The 7,698-nt window shown below is 43.9% G+C and overlaps 2 pseudogenes; both read left to right on the top strand.

Annotated features, from left to right (window-relative positions):
• The first annotated feature begins 1,586 nt into the window (after nt 1-1,586).
• On the top strand, nt 1,587-1,705 carry LOC134912691 (5S ribosomal RNA; annotated as a pseudogene).
• A 450-nt stretch (nt 1,706-2,155) lies between these two features.
• Nucleotides 2,156-2,274, top strand: LOC134912417 (5S ribosomal RNA; annotated as a pseudogene).
• The last annotated feature ends 5,424 nt before the right edge of the window (nt 2,275-7,698 follow it).

Genomic DNA, 7,698 nt, shown 5'->3' with positions numbered 1-7,698 from the left:
GCTCAGTAAAAAACACTGAGGTACTCAGGGATATGGAGGGGAGGTGTAGTTTCAAAATTAATTTATTCAGTGCCTTCTTCCTGTGGAAGCCGTCCATATCCCAAGAGTACTCCAGTGCCTCCTATGGATTCAAAGAAAATGATTTACCTGGTAAGTACCAAAATCCTATTTTTGAAACTTATTAATTTATGCACCAGTAGTTAGAAGTAGAAGAGCTCTACCAGAAACAACAAAGCTCATCTACAGCCACGCCACACTGGATTTGTCCAGTCTAATTTTATCTTGGAAGCTAAGCAGTGATGGATCAGGTAAGTACTTGGATGGGAGATCCCCTGTTAATGCAGGTACTGTAGGTATTTTTACAATATCAACACCAATCTCTTGATGTGTACCATTTTGAAAATTATTCATTAATGTACCAGTAGTTAGAAGTAGAATAACTTTTAACAGAAACCACAAAGCTCATCTACAGCCACACCACACTGGATGTGCCCTATCTCATCTGATCTTGGAAGTAAAGCAGTGGGACATCTGGTTAGTACTTTGATGGGAGACCTGCTGGGAGTGCCAGGAACTGTGGGTATTTTTATGCTACAACACAGTTCTCTTGATGTATTCCATTTTAAAACTTATTCATTTATGTAACAGTAGTTAGAAGTAGAAGAGCTCTACCAGAAACCACAAAGTTCGTCTACAGCCACATCACACTGGACATGCCCAATCTTGTCTGATCTTGGCAGCTAAGCATTGTTACATCTGGTTAGTACTTTGATAGGAGACCTCCTGGGGTTGCCAGGTACTGTCTGTATTTTTATACTACCAGCACGGTACTCTTGATGTATTGCATTTTGAAACTTATTCATTTATGTACCAGTATTTAGAAGTAGAATAGCTCAAACAGAAACCACAAAGCTACATCTACTGCCACACCACAATGGATGTGCCCAATCTTATCTGATCTTGGAAGAAAAGCAGTGTTTGGCCTGATTAGTTCTTGGATGGGAGACCACCTGGCTATTGCCGGCGGTATAGGTATTTTTATACTACCAACACCATTCTCTTGATTTATTCCATTTTGAAACTTTATCATTTTTGTACAAGTATTTAGAAGTAGAAGAGCTCTAACAGAAACCACTAAGCTCATATAAGGACACACCACGCTGGATATGACCAATCTCATCTGATCTTGGAAGCTAAGCATCTTTGTGCCTGGTTAGTTGTTGGATGGGAAACCACCTGGGAATACCAGCTGCTGTAGGTATTTTTATACTACCAACACCAGTCTCTTGATGTATTCCAGTTTGACATTTATTTATTTATGTACCATTAAGTTAGAAGAAGAGCTTTAACAGAAAACTCAAAATTCATCCGCAGACACACCACAATGGATATGACCAATCTGATCGTGGAATCTAAATGTTGTTGTGCCTGGTTAGTACTTGGATGGGAGACCACCTGTGAATACCAGGTGCTATAGGATTTTTATAATACCAACACTGTTCTCGTGATGCATTCCATTTTGAAACGTATCCATTTATGTACCAGTAGTTAGAATTACAAGAGCTCTATCAGAAACCACACAGCTCATCTACAGCCACACCACACTGTATGTGCCCAATCTCATCTGATCTTGGAAGCTAAACAGTGTTGGGCCTGGTTAGAACTTGTATAGGATACCACTTTGGAATACGAGGTTCTGTAGGTATTTTTATACTACCAACAACGTTCTCTTAATGGATTCCATTTTGAACCTTATTCATTTATGTACCAGTAGTTAGAAGTAGAAGAGCTTTAATAGAGACCGCAAAGATCATCTACAGCCACATCACACTGGATATGCATGATTTCTCATGATGTAGTCCATTTTGACTTTTATTCATTTATGTACCATTAAGTTAGAAGAAGAAGGGCTCTAACAGAAAACTGAAAACTCAGCCGCAGCCACACCACAATGGATATGACCAATCTGATTGTGTAATTTAAGTGTTGTTGTGCCTGGTTAGTACTTGGATGGAAGACTACTTGGGAATACCAGGTGCTGTAGGTATTTTTTAAATTACCAACACTGTTCTCTTGATTTATTCTATTTTGAAACTTCTTCATTTATATTCCTGTAGTTAGAAGTAGAAGAGCTCTACAGGAAACAACAAAAATCATCAACAGCCACACCACACTGAATAGGCTCAATCTCATCTGATCTTGGAAGCTAAACAGTCTTGAGCCTGGTTAGCACTTTGATGGGAGACCTCCTGGGAGATCCAGGTACTATAGGTATTTTTATACTACCAACACGGTTCTCTTGATGTATTCCATTTTGAAGCTTATTCATTTATTTACCAGTAGTTAGAAATAGAAGAGCTCTAACAGAAACCACAAAGCTCATTTACAGACACACCACACTGCATTTGACCAATGTCTTCTCATCTTGGAAGCTAAGCAGTGAAGGGCATTGTTAGAATTTGGATGGGAGATCACCTGATAATACCAGGTGCTGAAGGTGTTTTTATACTACCAAAACCATTCTTTTGATGTATTCCATTTTTGACACTTATTCATTAATGTACCAGTAGTTAGAAGTAGAAGAGCTCTAACACAAACACTAAACTCATCTACAGCCACACCACACTGGTTGTGCCCAAATTCATCTGATCTTGTTACTAAGCAGTGTTGAGCATGGTTAGTACTTGGATGGGAGACCACTTGGGATTACCAGTTGCTGTAGGTAATTTTATACTACCAGCACCATTATATTGATTTATTCCATTTTGATACTTATTCATTTATGTACCAGTAGTTAGAAGTAGAACAGCTCTAAAAGAAAACTCAAACCCACCCACAGCCACACCACAATGAATATGACCTATCTGAACTTGGAAGGTAAGCAGTGTTGGGCCTTGTTAGTACTTGCATGGGAAACCACCTAGGAATTCGAGATCCTGTAGGTATTTTTATACTACCAACACAATTCTCTTGATGTATTCCATTTTGAAACGTATTCATTTCTGTACCAGTAGTTAGAAGTAGAAGAGCTCTAATAGAAACCACAAAGCTCATCTGCAGCCACACTATACTGCATATGACTAATGAAGCTAAGCAGTGATGGGCCTGGTTAGTGCTTGGATGCAATATCACCTGATAAAACCAGGTGCTGTAGGTGTTTTTGTACTACGAAAACCATTCTGTCACACACCAGAGGCGGCGTTCGCCGCGCTTACCCCTGCGTGTCTGCTGGTCGGTGTTGTGGCCTCTGCCTTCGGTGAACCACGGGCTCCGGCGTCTGGTTGGCATGGCTACCAGCGGTTCTCCGGGGCATGGGCGCCGCCATGACACCCGACATCACGTGGACGGGGGGCAGGTGACGTCATCAGACTGCTCTGCCAATCCAGCGCTGGCGGGAGATTCAAAGTCAGACGCCAGACAGAGCTTCAGTGCCTGAGTATCGTCTTTCCCTGACGTAGATGCCAGTGCTCCTGTTCCCGGCAAGGATTCCTGCAGTCGTACCCCAGTGCCCTCGGCATTTCCAGCTGCCAGTTCACTGTTCCAGCTTCGGTGTATTCAGCGGCCGGTAACCTTCCTGTGTTCCAGTCATCCGTGCTTCAAAGAATCAGCGTCTCAAGTCTCCGTTCACAAGTTCAATAGTCCAACAGCGTCTCAAACCCCTGCACTTCAATTCCTTCTGTTCATCAGCGTCTCAGTCTCCATTCTCAAGTTCTACAGATCCACAGCGTTAGAAACCCTTGCACTTCAATTCCTCACTTCATCAGCGTCTCAGTCTCCGTTCACAAGTTCTACAGATCCACAGCGTCAAAAACCCCTTCATTTCAAATCCTCACGTCATCAGCGTCTCAGTCTCCGTTCACAAGTTCTACGGATCCACAGTGTCTAAAACCCCTGCACTCCAATCCTTCACATCCTCAGCGTCTCAGTTTCCATTCACAAGTTCTACAAACTCAAAGCGTCTGAAACCCCTGCACTTCAGTTTCTCACATCATCAGCATCTCTGTCACCATTCACAAGTTCTTCAACCATCTACATTAATAATCATCATTCATAAGGTCCACAGGTTATCAGTGACTTTCAACATCACCCACAGTTTCTTCAATTACCAGCATTCTCATCACTGCTCACTTAACCCTCCAGTGGGTCTGGACTTTCCCTTCATTTATTCCGTTGGCATTGACTTTAAGTTGTTTTCTTTTGCAATAAAGCTCTTTCTTATTTCATCGAACTCCACTGTCAGCGTCCTGTATGAGGAGATCCTATATCAGGCCCTCCCTTCTCCAACTCAGTTGTGGTTCCTCTTCCCAACCATCGGAAGAATCCCCGAGTTCACAACACCCTCAGTCTAGGCCAGTGACAGTATACTCAGGCCACATGGACCCGGGGAATCGGAACCCAGAGGCAAGTGCCATGCAGGACCTAGTTTCCCGAGTGCAGAGTCAGGAGGCAGCACAGAATCAGGTGATGCATTATCTCCAGGAATTATATGGTCGGCTGGATCAAATTCAGACTTCACTGGCTTCGGTGGTTCCAGCTCCAGTTCCAGTATCCGCTCCAGTAGTTGTCTCTGGCAATGTTTCCTCCTTGTCCGGAACCAGGTCACGCCTTCAGCTTCCCACTCCTCCTCGTTGTAACGGGAATCCAAAGAATTGCCGTGGATTCCTCAATCAGTGTGAGGTACATTTCGAACTCCTCTCACACAACTTCCCTACTGATCGGTCTAAATTGGCATACATTATCTCACTACTTGAAGGTTCAGCGTTGGAGTGGGTGTCATCGTTATGGGAGCGTTCTGATCCGTTAGTTTCCAGTTATACCAACTTCTTGGCCTCGTTCCGAAGGATCTTTGATGAGCCTGGCAGGAAGACTGCTGCCTCAGCTGACTTGCTCCGAGTTCGACAAGGCTCTCGTACTGTGGGACAGTATGTAATTCACTTTCAAACTATAGCTTCTGAACCGAGCTGGAATAATGATGCCCTTCGGGTTGCTTTCTGGAACGGGCTCTCGGATCGTTTATAAGACGAATTGATTACTAGAGATTTGCCAGATTCCTTGAAACAGTTGATCTCACTCTGTGTAAAGGTGGATCTTCGTATGCAGGAACGAGCTGGTGAACGTAGTTGGTCTGACCGGTCGAAGCTCCGATCTCTTCCTTCTAAGCAGACAGTTAATTCCAGTCCAGACGAACCCATGCAGATTAATCGGTCTCGGCTATCCCCAGAAGAGCGTCAGCGTCGGCGTGAGGGTAGACTTTGCCTCTACTGTGGAGCCGCGGATCATTTCCTCAAGTCTTGCAAGTCTCGCCTGGGAAAACGGGCAGTCCTAGCCTGTTCCGGAGAAGTCAAGCTAGGAGTGGTTTCTCAATCTTCTCCGGCAGTGGATTGTTTACTTTCAGTGTCTTTGTTTTCTGAATCAGAAGTCAAAACCTTTAAGGCTCTGTTGGACTCAGGAGCTGCGGGGAACTTTATTTCTCTTTCCTGTGCCCAGAGTTTGGGTTTGACGTTACAGTCGGTCGAACGACCTATTACGATAACTGCTATTAACGGTGTCCAAATTCCTAATGCTTTGATTACAAGTCAGACCATGCCAATTAAGCTGCAAGTGGGAGCTTTGCACCAGGAACAACTGGAGTTCCTTGTGATTCAGGAGATGTCTCACGATCTCGTCCTTGGTCTTCCCTGGCTCAAGCTTCACAACCCTCATGTCGACTGGAGGTCGACACAAATAATTTATTGGAGTCCTTTCTGTCACTCGAATTGTCTTACTCCTGTCTTTCCACTTCGTGCATCGGTTAAGTCGGACGTGGAATTTATTCCAGAGGCTTATCGAGAGTTTACAGATGTCTTCTCGGAACAGGTGGCTGATAAATTACCTCCGCATAGACCCTGGGATTGTCCTATTGAGCTTATTCCGGGGAAAATGCCACCTCGAGGTCGTACCTATCCTTTGTCAGTTCCTGAGACTCAAGCCATGACAGAATATATTAAGTCTAATCTGCAGAAGGGATTCATCCGACCCTCCACTTCCCCAGTGGGAGCAGGCTTCTTCTTCGTGAAGAAAAAAGATGGAGGCCTGAGGCCATGTATCGATTATTGTGGTCTAAATGTAGTCACCATTAAGAACAAGTATCCTCTGCCGCTCATCACAGAGCTTTTTGATAGAGTTCGTGGAGCTCGAGTCTTTACTAAGCTCGACTTAAGGGGAGCATATAACTTAATACGTATTCGACAAGGGGACGAATGGAAGACGGCCTTCAATACTAGGGACGGGCATTATGTGTACCTGGTAATGCCGTTTGGCCTCAGCAACGCCCCCGCCGTCTTCCAGGGATTCATTAATGACGTTTTCCGGGACATGTTGTACCTGAATGTGGTGGTATATTTGGACTACATCATGATATTTTTGAAGAATCTCTCTGAGCACAGATTACAAGTTAAGGAAGTACTCCTTTGGTTGCGTGAGAACCATCTTTATGGCAAAATTTCCAAGTGCACCTTTGAGGTCCCATCTATTCCATTTTTGGGCTACATTATTTCTGGAACATAGTTGCGTATGGATCCGGAGAAACTTTCTGCCATTCGGGACTGGACTCAACCTCTTTCACTGAAAGCAGTGCAACGATTTCTAGGATTCGCAAATTACTACCGGAAATTTATAAGGGGTTTCTCTAACATTGTGGCGCCTATTACTGCCCTAACCAAGAAAGGGGCTGACCCAAGCCTTTGGTCCTCTGAAGCGGTAGCAGCGTTCGCACAGCTGAAGGCAGCCTTTACGTCCGCCCCGGTACTTCAGCAGCCAGATTTCCTAAAACCATTCTTCCTGGAGGTTGATGCTTCTACGGTAGGCATGGGTGCCGTACTTTCGCAGTACGCCTCAGACGGGAAGTTACATCCGTGTGGTTTCCATTCTCGCAAGTTCTCCCCTGCTGAATTGAATTACACCATTGGAGACAAAGAGCTGCTGGCAATTAAATCTGCCTTAGAAGAATGGAGATATCTTCTGGAGGGTGCTAAACACTTAATTACAATTTTTACGGATCACAAGAATTTACTGTATCTCAAGACAGCCCAGTGCTTGAATCCCCGTCAAGCAAGATGGGCGCTCTTCTTTGCTAGATTTTCGTTTATCATTAAGTACCGGGCTGGAACTCTTAACACCAAAGCGGATGCCCTATCCCGTTCCGTAATGGCTTCGGATGAGGAGAATACAGTCGAAAAAGCATTGATCCTCAGTCCCGTCTCTATCTCTGTGGCTCCCACTGAGTTGGGTCCTCCTCCTGGAAGAATGTCTGTGCCAGCTAAGTTTCGACCAAAAATATGTACAAAGAATTGGCGCTCTACAATACACACACTGTCCAATTGGATTCAGACAGCTGCTCACCAGTTGTGGGCGGGCCGCCCCAACAATAGATCAAAATTATTGTGAAAAAAAAGAGAGGAAATGGGAGCGCTGGATGAATCTAGTATATATTTTTTATTAAAATATTGTTATATTAAACACATAAAAATGCAATACATAAACTAGCCTAAAGATAATGAAAAATTAATATTGTATAAATATATATAGGACTGCCATATCTCCTGAACCGATATGAGTAAGAAAAACTCTAATAAACCTTAGTTAAGAGCTGCACTGGTGCTTCATAAAAATCAGCCGTGCGTCCACGAGCTGAAATACATATAGGAAGGAGACTAATGA

The sequence above is a fragment of the Pseudophryne corroboree genome, chromosome 4, assembly GCF_028390025.1.
Source record: "Pseudophryne corroboree isolate aPseCor3 chromosome 4, aPseCor3.hap2, whole genome shotgun sequence".
Taxonomy (NCBI): Eukaryota; Metazoa; Chordata; class Amphibia; order Anura; family Myobatrachidae; genus Pseudophryne; species Pseudophryne corroboree.
Note: the sequence above shows the minus strand (reverse complement) of the source record. Positions and strands in the feature narration are given on the sequence as shown.